We start from the raw sequence: 13246 nt of genomic DNA, 5'->3' as shown, positions 1-13246 counted from the left end.
TCAAAATGTAACACAATCATTGCGATACAAGGATAGTTTTATTTCTAATATTATTCTATCAACACAGACATTTATAGTCGGGCGTTATAATTGGTTTGCCTCAGGTGTACTGTGGAGTGGGTAAAACTGTTTTTATTGGCAGGCTAGCAGTTCCCATCGACTTGCGCTAGCCTAGCACCAGCGATTTCTTCAACAAGAAGGACTGAATAAAACGTATTGAAAATGGTCTCCAGTGATAAATAACTCACTGGCTCACTTAGAAATGAGGTCCGATGTCCAAAATTCCGAACTACCCCTTTAAATCAGAACGCTTGAAAATATAAAAAAAGAGCTAATCAGATCGCTCGATAAAAAATAAATAACATCAGCGTTTTCATCCATCACCATTGTGTTACCTCATTAGGCAATATATTGAGATGGATACATTCAATTACGTGACAATCTTCCAGATTGCAAATTTAAATTCACGTGACATCATTATGTTAACAGAATGACCGACATTAGCGGGACTTGAACCTTACCACCATGGCAGCAGCTCAGCATGAATGATCTGATCCAAAGTCATTTCTGACATTCAATTCACGTGACACAGCACAATATAAAGTATTTATATTTGTTGGACAATGTTGAACGAAAAGAGAGAGAGAGAGAGGGAGAGAGACAGAAAGAGAGAAAGAGAAGAGGATGAACGCTGTGAGAAAGCGAGGGAGATTCTGTGTGTGTTTATGTTTGTGTCTGTGTTTATGTGTGTGTGTGTGTGTGTGTGTGTGTGTGTGTGGGTATGTTTGTGTTTGTTTTTGTGTGTGTCTGTGTATGTGTACACGTTTGTGTTTGTGGGTGTGGGTGTGGGTGTGGTGTGTCTGACAGTCTGCAGCTTCAGTTAAAAAAAAAACATAGTCCTCTCACTTAGAACCTAATTCTGTCTTCCTCACCTCGGTTTTCGCTTTCTTCCCTTCTACTCTCCTGTCCTCTCTTCTGCCTCCCTCATCTGTTCTCTTCTTCCTCTCTGTATCTCCCTAATCCATGCTGACATCAAGACGTTCTCCCTGCCTTCATTTTCTTCTTCACCATCCTTATCATCACCACAGCCACCGTCATCATCAGCCTCCTCCCCACATATCTTCATCATCGCCGTCATCGTGATCTTAAGAGTACATGTCTTGAAGTTGCGTCACCGTGCATTTTTACAGCACGAAAAAGGAAAACAAGGTGATGAATAATTTAGAGTCGACGAGTCGGAGGCTCCGCTGCGCTCCACTCCGCTCCACTCCGCTGAAGTCAAGTTCCACTTTTAATTACAGGCCTGAAACATCTCCGAGTTCTGGGGTGCCACGTGGCCATCAGCTCTCAGGTGATCAAATATGAATGACACCCCTGGTGTGGCACCACGGAGCACTGGACACCATTTCCCAGAGCTGGAGTGGAACACAACCTGCATCGTTCAGGCACGCCGACAGGAACCCCGCATCGAACATGCCTGGAACGTCTCTGAAAACAATGCTCTGAAGACAACATGGTCAGCTCAGGAACCTTCCTAGAACAGTCCTTCAAGCCCAACACGGCACATAAATAACCTGTCGAGAACATGACAACACGTCTATGACACATCGAGAAAAACCTCAGAAACATGCATAGAACACAGGTTGAACACGTCTAGAACATCACACAAAAACACATCACAAACAGCTCAGGAAACACACAAAGAATGAGCAGCTTAGGTACATGCCTAGAACACATCAGGAACTGCTCAGGAACACGCCTAGAAAACAGCTACAACTGCGTTAAACTTCTGCACCTTCAGCAATTAACACAAACACATTATCATTGCGTGTGAAATACACTTCTATTTAAATAAAAAGTTATTTCCCCTGTCAGTGAGTGTTAAGGATACGTGATATGTTGCGAGATATCACAACTGATCGCTGTCCTGCCAAACAGGGGAATAGAAAAGTTGCTGAGTGTGGCTACAGAGAATTCATATTTCATCTGCACAGACACCAGTGTCCGCCCGCGCATCGCACCCACACGAACGCCAAGACACCACCCCCCCCCCCCCCCGACACCCGGCCCCCGCCTGAATGTGCATCCCCCAGCCAGAAGGACCTGTCAATCAGGTGTTAAGACGGTGCCATCGGCATGACAACAGCGTCGCGAGATGTATAAAGAAACTAAACTCATCTTCAGAGAGAAGCGCTGTGGTTGTGTGTGTGTGTGTGTGTGTGTGTGTGTGTTTGTGTGTCATGAGGTCTTTGATGTTGGGCAATATCATGAGGGAAAATAACACTTTTGATATTTCATGAGCGCAGAAAGAATAAAAATAAAATCTCCAAAAACACACTTTCTCTCTGAAACACACTCGCGCGCACAAATGCTCACACATACACACACTCACACACACACACACGCACACTCAGAGTAAGACTCTTTGAATTTTCAAGGCCGTTCTCCATAGCATGCAGTTCTCTCGACATGACACCTCAATCGAGAGAGAAGGGGAGAGAGAGAGAGAGAGAAAAGTGAGAGAGAGAGAGAGCAAGAGAGAGAGCGAGCAAGAGAGAGAGAGAGAGAGAGAGAGAGAGAGGGGATGAATAAGGGATTGGCTGAACATTAAACAATGTATGTATGTGGAGCTCTACACATAACACGCTCTCCCATCTCTCCCTGTGTGTTTATGTGTGTATGTGTGTGTGTGGCTAAGAAGAAGATTCTAGCTTCTATGTAAACAACTCCAAGGCCAGCCATTCTACCAGCCACTGACTGCCTGTGTGGCTGCATTGTTGTGGACCTGCATGGTTACAACAGCTCGTTGGGAAGCTGCACGGTTGCCCGGACGCTTGGGACCATCTTGTGCGGTTGGTTGCATGGCTGCCTGGCTGCATGATTGCGTTCTTTAAGTCCTGCATGGCTGCAATGTGTTGTTGTTGCGAAGCTGCCCGGTTGCCTGGATGTGTGGTGGACTGGATGCATGGTAGCATGAAAGCACAGTTGGCTGTTGCAGTGTTCTAGTTCTATAGTTCTGATCTTGTGTGGTGGCATGGCTGCCTAGCTGCGTGATTGCACTGTTGCGGCCCCACAGGGATGGTAGCCTACACTGTGTGTGTTGCACGATTGCCTTGGTTGGGATGTTTTCTTGGATCCGTAGCTGCATTGATTCCAGGTTGCAGGCTCACCTGGTTGCATTGTTTCCTTCTTGCCTGGATGTGGTCGGAATACTGCGTGGTTGGCGTGCCGCCGGGTGTTGAGGTGTCATCCGGCGTTCTGATTGACTCCGGCAGTGGCTCTGGTCCGGAGGAAGCTGTCGAGACTAACAAGATAATTAGCACATGACTTCTGGACAGGCGGCGAGAGGGAGGGAGAGAGAAAGCGATCTCTCCTCTCCTCTCTAATCACAGCTCCGGCCTCTCATCTGTCTGATGAATAGACAGAGTGGAACATTTGTAACGCAGAAGACTGCAGTCGTACGCTATTCTGCATCATGGAAGCCCCAGAGTCTCCTTTCCCCCTTGTCTCTCCCCGCCTCCCACCTCTCTACCTCCACCCTCTTCCCACTCTCTCTCTCTCTCTCTGCTGGGCGCCATGTGTGGAGGACTCTCCTGGTGTGTGGTTTGTGTTGTTTCATGTTAAGTGCTGGTATGGTAAGTGGACAGGGGAACCTCTGGTGTGGGCAGGTGGAGGGGGACACGGGGGGGGGGGGGGGGGGGGGGATGGGGGGACAGACGTAGCGAGAGCAGTGAGTGCTTCTATCGTGGTTTTTGCAAGTTATATATGGCGGTCTGTAGTTCATCCATCCCGTTTCCTGTCTTGAGCGGGTGTCAGGGTGGAAGTCAGACAGGAGGGGGGCGATAGCAAGGGGGGGAGGGAGTGGGGGAGAGCGAGGGAGGGAGGGAGCGAGCGAGGGAGCGGAGGGAACATTAGCAGCATAGGACAGAGTGCCGGAGTTGTCAGCGCTTGAGTTTAATTTGGTCCCAGAGTCTGACGACCCCGCCGCTGGGACTCCCTGACGGCGCCACCCAGAGTAACTCCTCTCGCTTGAAGCACCTCCTCTCCCCGCACCTCCTCCTCCTCTCTCATCTTCACCTCTCTCTGGACCGCCTAAAGGAGGAGCTTCTCTCCAGAACACCTCCTCTGAAACGCACCAGGACAAGAGTCTCCCCCTCCCCCCATCTCCCTCTCCTTGCGTCTCTCTCTCCCCCTCTCCTCTCCCTCTCCTAATGTCCCTCGCCCCCTCTCCTCGCCCTTTCTGTAGCGTCAGTATCTCTTCCCTAGTCACTTACTTACTCACTACTCACTTACTCCCCTTCGACCCCTCCCTCCCCCCTTCCCCCCCCTCTCTCTCTCTCTCTCTCTCTCTCTCTCTCTCGTTCTCATTCTGTGCTGCCTCTTTCTCTCATCCTGAGAACGTGTTCTAGTTTGTAGCTTGTTCACCATCATGTGAGTCATGTGCGTCATGTCCGTCTTCTACTGTCTCTGCTGCACCCTTATCACCGTCATCATCATCATCATCATCATCATCATCATCATCGTCATCTTGTTATCCCTTTAGTTTGTTATCATAATAGTTTTGTTTCATTACATAACAGTTTCGACAACTCGTTTTCGGAGCTCACATTCAACCAGAAAAAGATATATTAACCCACACCCACATACACAAACATATACACATACACTGACACACACACAAACAAACAAACACAAACACACACACACACACACACTGTGTGTGTGATATAGAGATAGATAAAGAAAAACAGTTTCCTGGGAATATTCAACTCTCTGTGGACCTCAGTAAACATACAATGGCCCTTTCCTGTCCTTGACCCCCCTCCCCCCCCCCCCACCCCCCCCCCCCCCCCCACACACACACACCTTAACCTTGGTAAATCTTGTTTGCTAAAACTCCATTCACAGACTTACACACACACACACACACACTAAATTATTAAATATAAAAAATCATCATCGTCATCATCATCATCTTGTTATCCCTTTAGTTTGTTATCATAATAGTTTTGTTCCATTACAACCGTTTCAAACCAGAAACTTGGGATACATTAACCCACACCCACAAACATATACACATACACTGACACACACACAAACAAACAAACAAACAAACAAACAAACACAAACACAAACATACCCACACACACACACACACTGTGTGTGTGATATAGAGATAGATAAAGAAAAACTGTTTCTTGGGAATACAAACATACAATGCCCCTTTCCTGTCCTTGACCCTCCCCCCCCCCCTCACACACACACCTTAACCTTCATAAATCTTGTTTGCTAAAACTCCATTCACTGACTAACACACACTCCACACTCCACTGTCCAAATCCCATATTGATATACTAGACTAAATTATTAAATATAAATAATATGATAGATCAGTTAAACAATTAAAAGAAGGTTTGTCAAAATATACATGTTCTGTATTAGTTATAAGTGTATATGTTAAGTATTTATCAGATCAACAGATCTTCAACATAATGTAAACAAGAGACAATTATCTATTACTGTTATGCTAATTAGGGTTTGGGTAATCGCTACAGTGACAATATCATCGAGATCTGATTCTGAAATGATTAGACAGGATCCCACATACCAGCTCCTCCAGGGATACCAATCCACAGGGGAGAGGATGAGAGAGAGGGAGAGGGGGACAGTGAGAGAGAGAGAGAGAAAGTGAGAGCGAGTGAGAGCGAGCGAGCAAGAGAGAGAGAGAGAGAGAGAGAGAGAGAGAGAGAGAGAGAGAGAGAGAGGACGAAAGAGGGAGAAAAAGAGTGACAACAAAGAGACAAAAGATGGTGAGCAAGAGAGAGAAGGGGGGAGTGAGAGGAGGGATGGAGCGATAGAGAGAGAGAGAGAGAGAGAGAGAGAGAGAGAGAGAGAGAGAGAGAGAGAGATGCAGAGGGGGAAAGATAGGGAGAGAGAGATGGGGAGGTATAGAGAAAAAAATAAAAAAAGAGAGAGAGGTGATAGAGGGGTAGAGGAATGGATTGAGAGAGAGAGAGGGAGAGAGATAGCAATAGAGGAAGAGAAAAGATGAGAGAGGAAGGGGACATGACAGTGGAAGGGGACATGATACAGAGGCAAAGGAAAGAGGCGATAGAGGAAGAGAAAAGGAGAGAGAGAGAGAGTGCGGTAGCGATATGGATGTAGAAAAGCAGAGAGGCGATAAAGGAGAGGGAGGCAACGCCATAGAGCTAGAGAAAAAGGAGAGGAGATTTGACCTGCAGGTTTTCCCCAGAGTCATTCAGTCTAATCAGTCCCTCACTAGGAGAAGGAGGAGGAGCAGGAGGAGGAGAAGTAGGAGGAGAACGCCAGCCAGTAGGCCTAATGAGGACCCATGTGTGCGATAGAAGGAGCAAGAGGAGGATAGGAGGATGGGAAGAAAAGCAGGAGGAGAGTTGATAGAAAAGAGCAGGAGGAGGCAGAGGAAGACGAGGATGAGGAAGAGCAGAAAAGATGACGAGGAGGAGTAACAGAGATGGCAAAGCGAGGAGCAGTGGGAGGAGAAGGAGTACGGCAGCAATCTGGACTCACCTGACAGCTGGAGAATATGGAGACAGAGCTGACACGCACACACACACACACACACACACACAGTGCGCTCTCCCAGAGAATGTGGGAGTTTAATGAAGGCTGTGACAGAGCGAGAGAGAGAGAGCCTGAGATGGAGAGAAATAGGGACATAGAGATAGAGATAGTGAGAGAGCAAGAGAGAGCCAGAGCGAGAGAGAAAGAGAGGAAGTATCTCAGGGGTTGGTTTAGGCAGGAGTGTAAAACGGTGAAGTGATGTTCGTGGAGAAGTGAGTTTTCCGGCTCTCCTCTAGAGCTCTGAACATCAGGTTTCAGTAGGACCAGACTGTCTGGTTTCCTAGCCCACAGAGAGCACGGTACTCTGGAGAAACACATCTGCCCTCAATACACTCTGCTCTCTCTCTCCCACTTCCTCTTCTGCCTCCCTTGACATCTCTTCTCCCTCTCTCTTACTTTCTACTTTTCTTCCTCCCTCTCTCCGCTATTGGATCAACAAACTGTGTGGAATCCATTGAATCAAGGTTTACTTCATTAATATGAATGAATTCATGTCTTTAGAGACTTGTGATGCCAACATCCACACCGTCACTCATCTACCACCAGAGAGGAAAGACTGGTACTACAGTATTTCCTGCTAAGGAAGCAGTAAACTAACAGAACCAGGTGGTGGAACTCCTACCTCAACAAACTGTTTTGTTAGAATACACGTCTGCAAGGTTTTCCACCTAACGTGAAGAGAAAACCGATCATCTGCACACGGTATTGTGCATCTGACGCGTTGACATCTTCTCAGACTGCGTGTGGCTGACGACTCCCCTGTTCTGTCGGACCAGCGGGAGGTTTTAGTATTCCCCGCCACGCGCCACGCCCAAACCTCCCATCTCCATGTGACAAATTGTCCCGGGCTGAGATGTGATAAGTGCCACAACTTGGTGGCGTCGGGGCTGTCATTGATTAGGGATCAGAATAAATAAATCCGAAAGAAACCTAAAGTCAGACTCAAACAGGATCCCTGGACGGAAAAACTGTGAAGCCAGATCAACCCTTACCTGGTCACACGTTTACTTTTTACCCTGTTTGGAATGGAAGGTATAGTGGTTCACGCTGTGAAACAGAAAGAATTGTGGTTTGTATCGCAACATCAGTTTCATATTCAGCAGAGTGCAAGTGTCTATAAAGGTAGAGTGGAACCACAACAAATCAGGAGGGGCAGAGACACTGTGAAGGAAATGTTTAACCTAGTCGATAACCTCATATTTACAGAGGACTAAGTGAAAAGTGAAAGATAACCACTAAAACCTGCTATACCCTTCCACACACATCTACCCATCCACACACATTCACCCATTAGCAAACACATTCATCCTTTCACACACATTAACCCATTCACGTTCATGTGTGACCACCAGCCGTTTATCGAACCACCAGGACTCAAGCTCCTGACCTCCTGACCTCTTGACCTCCTGACCTCCTACAGACAATCAGGCACTCAACGTCTTGTGAGAAAACGTCGGAGCTCAGCAGTGGGAGTCATCAGAGAGAGACGCGAGGTGAGGATTCATTTATTAGTTTGCTGTGTGCGTTCCGTGAGGCGTTGGCGGACATGATACGAGAGCGGAGCTTACATCTTTAAAGTTACAGAAACATTAGCAAGGTTTTAATTCTGCATAATCACAGCCATCATAAAGTCCTTTGCGACTGAAGCGTTGGTTGTTGCATTCACAAGACATCCTACTCATGCTATGAATACAGCGAATATAATCCAAAATGTACCCCGCTTGGGGTGTGGCGTTGTGGCATCTCAACGCCCGTCCTCCCAGAAGACAGCTCTGACATTTCCAGGGTCTCTCTCTAATCCCTGTTTTGATTAGTGCAGCAGGTTTCAACGGGAACTAATCCAACTCATCCGTAGATTCGTCCTAATCCACCCGTCAGCCAGCGGAGATGCTGGTAAGCAGCACGTCGCTAGGGCTAACATCCTGAACCGCTAAATAGCTAATGTGACATTTGGAATCGAAGCCAGGCAATCTTCTCCCCTCTTCGGTGTTCAAAGCAGCACCTCGCACACTGGTTCCCAGTACGGAGAAATGCACCCGCGGGGCCAGCGAGCCTTCCCTCCCCAGCTGGGGAAACAAGCTAATTGTGCGCTTTTATTTTGAAGGCCATGCAACGAGACCCCTCCTGTGCCACCTCTAAACGTCCATCATACTGAAATCATTCCCATCTTTACTTTGTTCGCAGGTGCTCCCGTCTCATGAGGGAGAACATCTGGAGGGGGGAACTTGTGAGGATGCGTGGATAGTAGCGAGAGAGGTGAGGACTATCTCCTGGTCATCTTGTACTTCTTGGTTGCGTCCGTATTAGTGTTCCTTGGGGGGGGACTGCCAGCCGACATACACAGGTAGTAAGAGACCGGTTATATATCGCTTTTTCTGATGGTTGGAACGACCCGCTGGGCCGGCTGCTCTCTCCGACAACACACACAAAGTATCCACCCCCCCCGCCCCCCCCCCACTGGGCTTAGTCCCACCTGAAGTCGAAGCCCACCATCTCGTAGAAGCGGACGTTGTGCGGTCGGTAGAAGTCGCGGAGCTGCTCCACGGCCTCGCGGTCGATCTGGACGTGCGTGCGGCCCTTGGACTTGCCCAGGCAGCGCGGCGACACGCCGCTCTCGGGCTTCTTCAGGCAGGGGAAGCCCTTGGTGCGGTTGAAGTAGAAGTGCTTGTCGGTCACGATGCGCTTCAGGCCCAGGAAGTCCTGCACGCGGGCCAGCTCGCCGGCCGGGTCGGTGATGAGCCGCTCGCCGCTGACGAAGTGGATCTGCGCCAGGGGGAAGTGGCGCAGCCAGCACTCCAGGTGCACGGCGTACAGGCCGATGCGAATGGCGTTCCAGGAGACGTCCACCGAGCCGCGGCTCCGGTTCAGGAAGGCCAGCTCCTGGAAGCTGGGCAGGTCCGGTGTCTTGGTCAGGGTCTGGGTGTAGTCCGATATGGCCCGCGTGACGGGGTCCCGGACCACCACGATGAGCTTGGTGTGGCGGGACATGGCGGCGATGCGGCGCGGGGCGTCGGCGGTCACAAAGTAGCTGGGGGTCTTCTCCATGGAGATCTGGCCCTCCAGGGTGCGTGGCATCAGGCTCCTGGAAAACAGAGCCAACCCCCGTCGGTTTATCACAGCGGCAGTCGGTCAGTCGTCAACGCAGTTACAAACTGTCCTGATCAAAGTTACAGTCTGTCCGTTATCATCGTTACAGTCTGTCCTTTGTTATCGTTACGCTCTGTCCTTTGTTATCGTTACGCTCTGTCCGTTATCATCGTTACAGTCTGTCCTTTATTATCGTTACGCTCTGTCCTTCACTAGTCGATTCAAGTCAAGTCACTTTTATTCATATAGCACATTTAAATACAACAGGAGTTCACCCAAAGCGCTTTACATGGCAAAATAGAGAAGAGCAAATAAAATAGAGTAAACAAAATTTAAAAAGTAACAGTGACAGCTGTCCTCACACAGCTCTGGTCCTTATTACAGCTACAGTCTGCTTTATCACAGCTACTGTAGAGTCTGCTTTATCACAGCAAGTATGTCCATCGCAGCTGGTCAGAACATGAAGGAGACGTTATCAGAAATAAAAGAAGGCACTAGAGATTCAACATGTTAATTCAACACACGCTTTTTTGCAAGGAGTACGCAGCGTCTAAACACGCAGTGTAAACTCCCAGCACACAGCATGAACAAAACACTGAATAAATATAGTCTGATAAATATAGCTCTAATATAAATATGAAAGAACAATGCCATAACGACTTTATGAACAAACCATCCAGATAATTGGTTGTCTCTCATGATTAAACATGAGTGGACGGCCAGCTAGAGCCCCGCTGTCTGAACCGCGAAGCGTTCGTGTGTCTACGGTGTGTGTTTTAGCGAGCGTGTACTTCCTGTGTATATTCCGTGTGTATTTAGGCCAGCGCGGGGCGGACGACGCCACTTGCATAAAGAAGTTCCTCTCGGGCTGCCAACCCAGTTTGGTTTGGGCTCTGCGTGCGTGGAGGAGGAGGAGCGCGGAGGCTGTCAGCCAGGCAGGCCCCGGCGTCACCCCAGAAATCAGCCCCGGCTCGGGGTAATAAATCAACGGCAGGAGGAGAAGAAGATACGGAGGAGGACCCTGAAACTAGGACGCTCCCCACTGACACACCGCGTAGCGTAGCATACCCCCCCACAGCATTTACATCTACGGAGCGTTTCTGAAGCGGGGAAAAAAGTTCTACTGATTGTTTTGGGGGGGGGGGGGGGGGGAGGGGAGAGGGGAAGGGGGGTAGGAGGGGGAAGCAGAACAGAGTAGAGTATGAGTATAACAGAGGGTGTAGAACACAGTAGAGAACAGAGTATACGCTAGTACAATAGGATTGAGCAGTAGAGATGAATGTAGTGAGACAGTGAGGCACAGTGGACGGTACAGCACACAGTGGACCAGAGTAGAGTAGCACAGAGTAGAAGAGACAGCAGAGCGGGGAAGAGACTAGCCTATTAGAGACGTGTAGAGCCCAGAAGAGCTTCTGAGGGTAGAGTAAACAAGCTGTCTATAGAGTAGAGTAGACAGTAGAGTAGACCGTATAAGAGTAGATAGTAGAGTTTGGAATATAATAGTATACAGTATAGTAGATAGAGTAGAGCAGCATATAGCCTCAGTAGAGTAGAATAGTGCAGGCTAGTAAACAAGGGCGTACAGTGAGTGAGTGGAGAGGAGTGGGGTAGAGAAGTATACTTTTAGGCAGGAGATTATGAGTAGAACTGAGTAGAGCTGCTCTAACCAGAATAAAGTTGGAAAGTGGATAACTATCGATGGATAAAGGATCGCTCGGGTCACCTGTTCACACCTGGGCGCGGTCAATTACCGAGGTGGAGTCAGTGGAATGAAAGTTTTTTTTAACTCGTGTCGAGTAACAGACTTTAGTTTGAGTTAAACATTTCTAACGAATGTGTTTTTACAATATTATTTTGCATGATGAAAGATTTATGAATGACTTATTTATTTATAAGTGATTGACAAAGATGAAAGCAGTAAATGTGTGTGTGTTTGTGTTTGTGTGCGTGTGTGTGTGTGTGTGTGTGTGTGTGTGTGTGTGTGTGTGGCGTGTGTGTGTGCGTGTGCGTTTGCGTTTGCGTGTTTGTGTGTGTGTGTGTGTGTGTGTGTGTGTGTGTGTGTGTGCGTTTGCGTGTGCGTGTGCGTGTGAGTTTGCGTGTTTGTGTGTTTGCGTGTGTGTGTGTGTGTGTGTGTGTGTGTGTGTGTGTGTGTGTGTGTGTGTGTGTGTGTGTGTGTGTGTGTGTGTGTGTGTGTGCGTGTGTGTGTTACCTGTACCAGTCCAGTCCGCGGTCGTGGTTCCGGTCGAAGAAGTGCGTCTCGGTGCCGACCGCGCGCACGTCGGGGTGAATCCGGATAAACTCCAGAACCGCGCGCGTGCCGCCCTTCTTCACGCCGACGATGATGGCGTTCGGTAACTTCTTATTCCCAAACTTTGCGGTCACCGGCGCGGAGCCCAGTGTCGTGTCGTTCCGGCGGGGGGGCGACGCTCGAACGACGGGGTCGCGATCCCCCCCGCCTCCTCGAAAGGAAAAACGCACGAGACCGACTTCTGGAGGCGCCTTCTCCCGCCACCGTCCACCGGTGCGCGCCGGCAGCCGCGCGGCAGGTCGCCGCCGCCGGGCGCTTGCATGGTGACCGCATCAGCGGAAAACAGCGCCGAGTAGCACAGGTAGGTAACGAGGAAGGAGAACACGCACAGGCAGGTCGGGATGAGCCGGGGCGAGGGCGGCACCGCTCGACCGTTGAGGAGCGCGCATGCCATATCTCCGTGGACATGGACCGCGCATCTTTTATTCCGTCTGATCTCGCGCGCTGCGTGCGCTCCTGGTTGACTTCAAACTGCCTTCTAAGAGATCTGGACGTTCAGCACTTTTTTTTTAAAAACCGTAAATAAATAAAGAAATACTTCAATTTGCCAGCTGGCGCGTAATAGTTACTGCGTTGAGGTCTCGCCACCACCGCACCAGTAGGTCTCCAACGGAGCGCGGGTTTGGTTCAAGTCGAGGCGGCGACGTCGTCCAGCTTGGAGCCGTTGCCATGGCGCACGAGGGTGTAAAAAGAAGAGGGGCGCGGGGACCGTCATGCCCCGGGAAGAAAAAATGATCGCCCCCCCCCCCCCCCCCCCCCCCCCCCCCACGTGACATTGGAGTGTCTTTGAATTGGAAAAGTAACGTTTCAGCGGCAGAGCGTTGATTGCGTAACGCAGAGCTCTGGTCCAGTAGATCCATCCACCGCGCGTAACAAAGTGAATTTATGGTTGTGTTTGTTAGTACACATTAGCCGCTGCCACTGTGCCCTTTGCGTTGTTTTGATTTTCGTTATAGGCTACAATAAAATGATTATAAATTCATGATTTATAAATAATTATAAATCATGAATCAATGTCGATGAGTCATCATAAAGCCTTGACCAATGGAATTGGTATTAGTTAATTTCGTTTCAGTAGAACTACGTTTTATGAGCTTACACCGCAGACTACATACAACTAGTGTGTTTTTATTTTCCAATTAAAAATGCGATTATTAGGCTATGAGAGAAAAAAAGAAAATCAGTCTATTGCAAAAAAAATGAAGAGCAAAAACAAATATTATGAAATAAATACCAAATAAACCAACA

At 48.8% G+C, this 13246-nt stretch overlaps 1 pseudogene across 1 annotated transcript; it reads right to left on the bottom strand.

Moving 5' to 3' along the window:
* Positions 1-9066: 9066 nt before the first annotated feature.
* LOC311366751 (heparan sulfate glucosamine 3-O-sulfotransferase 2 pseudogene) lies at positions 9067-12392 on the bottom strand (annotated as a pseudogene). The gene is made up of 3 exons: positions 12203-12392; positions 11900-12149; positions 9067-9685 (listed from the first exon to the last, which is right to left on the bottom strand). The product of its transcript is annotated as a heparan sulfate glucosamine 3-O-sulfotransferase 2 pseudogene (transcript).
* Between the last annotated feature and the right edge of the window lie 854 nt (positions 12393-13246).

Source organism: Micromesistius poutassou, assembly GCF_964030765.1.
Source record: "Micromesistius poutassou genome assembly, chromosome: 21".
Classification (NCBI taxonomy): Eukaryota; Metazoa; Chordata; class Actinopteri; order Gadiformes; family Gadidae; genus Micromesistius; species Micromesistius poutassou.
This window is presented reverse-complemented; position numbering and strand designations above follow the sequence as displayed.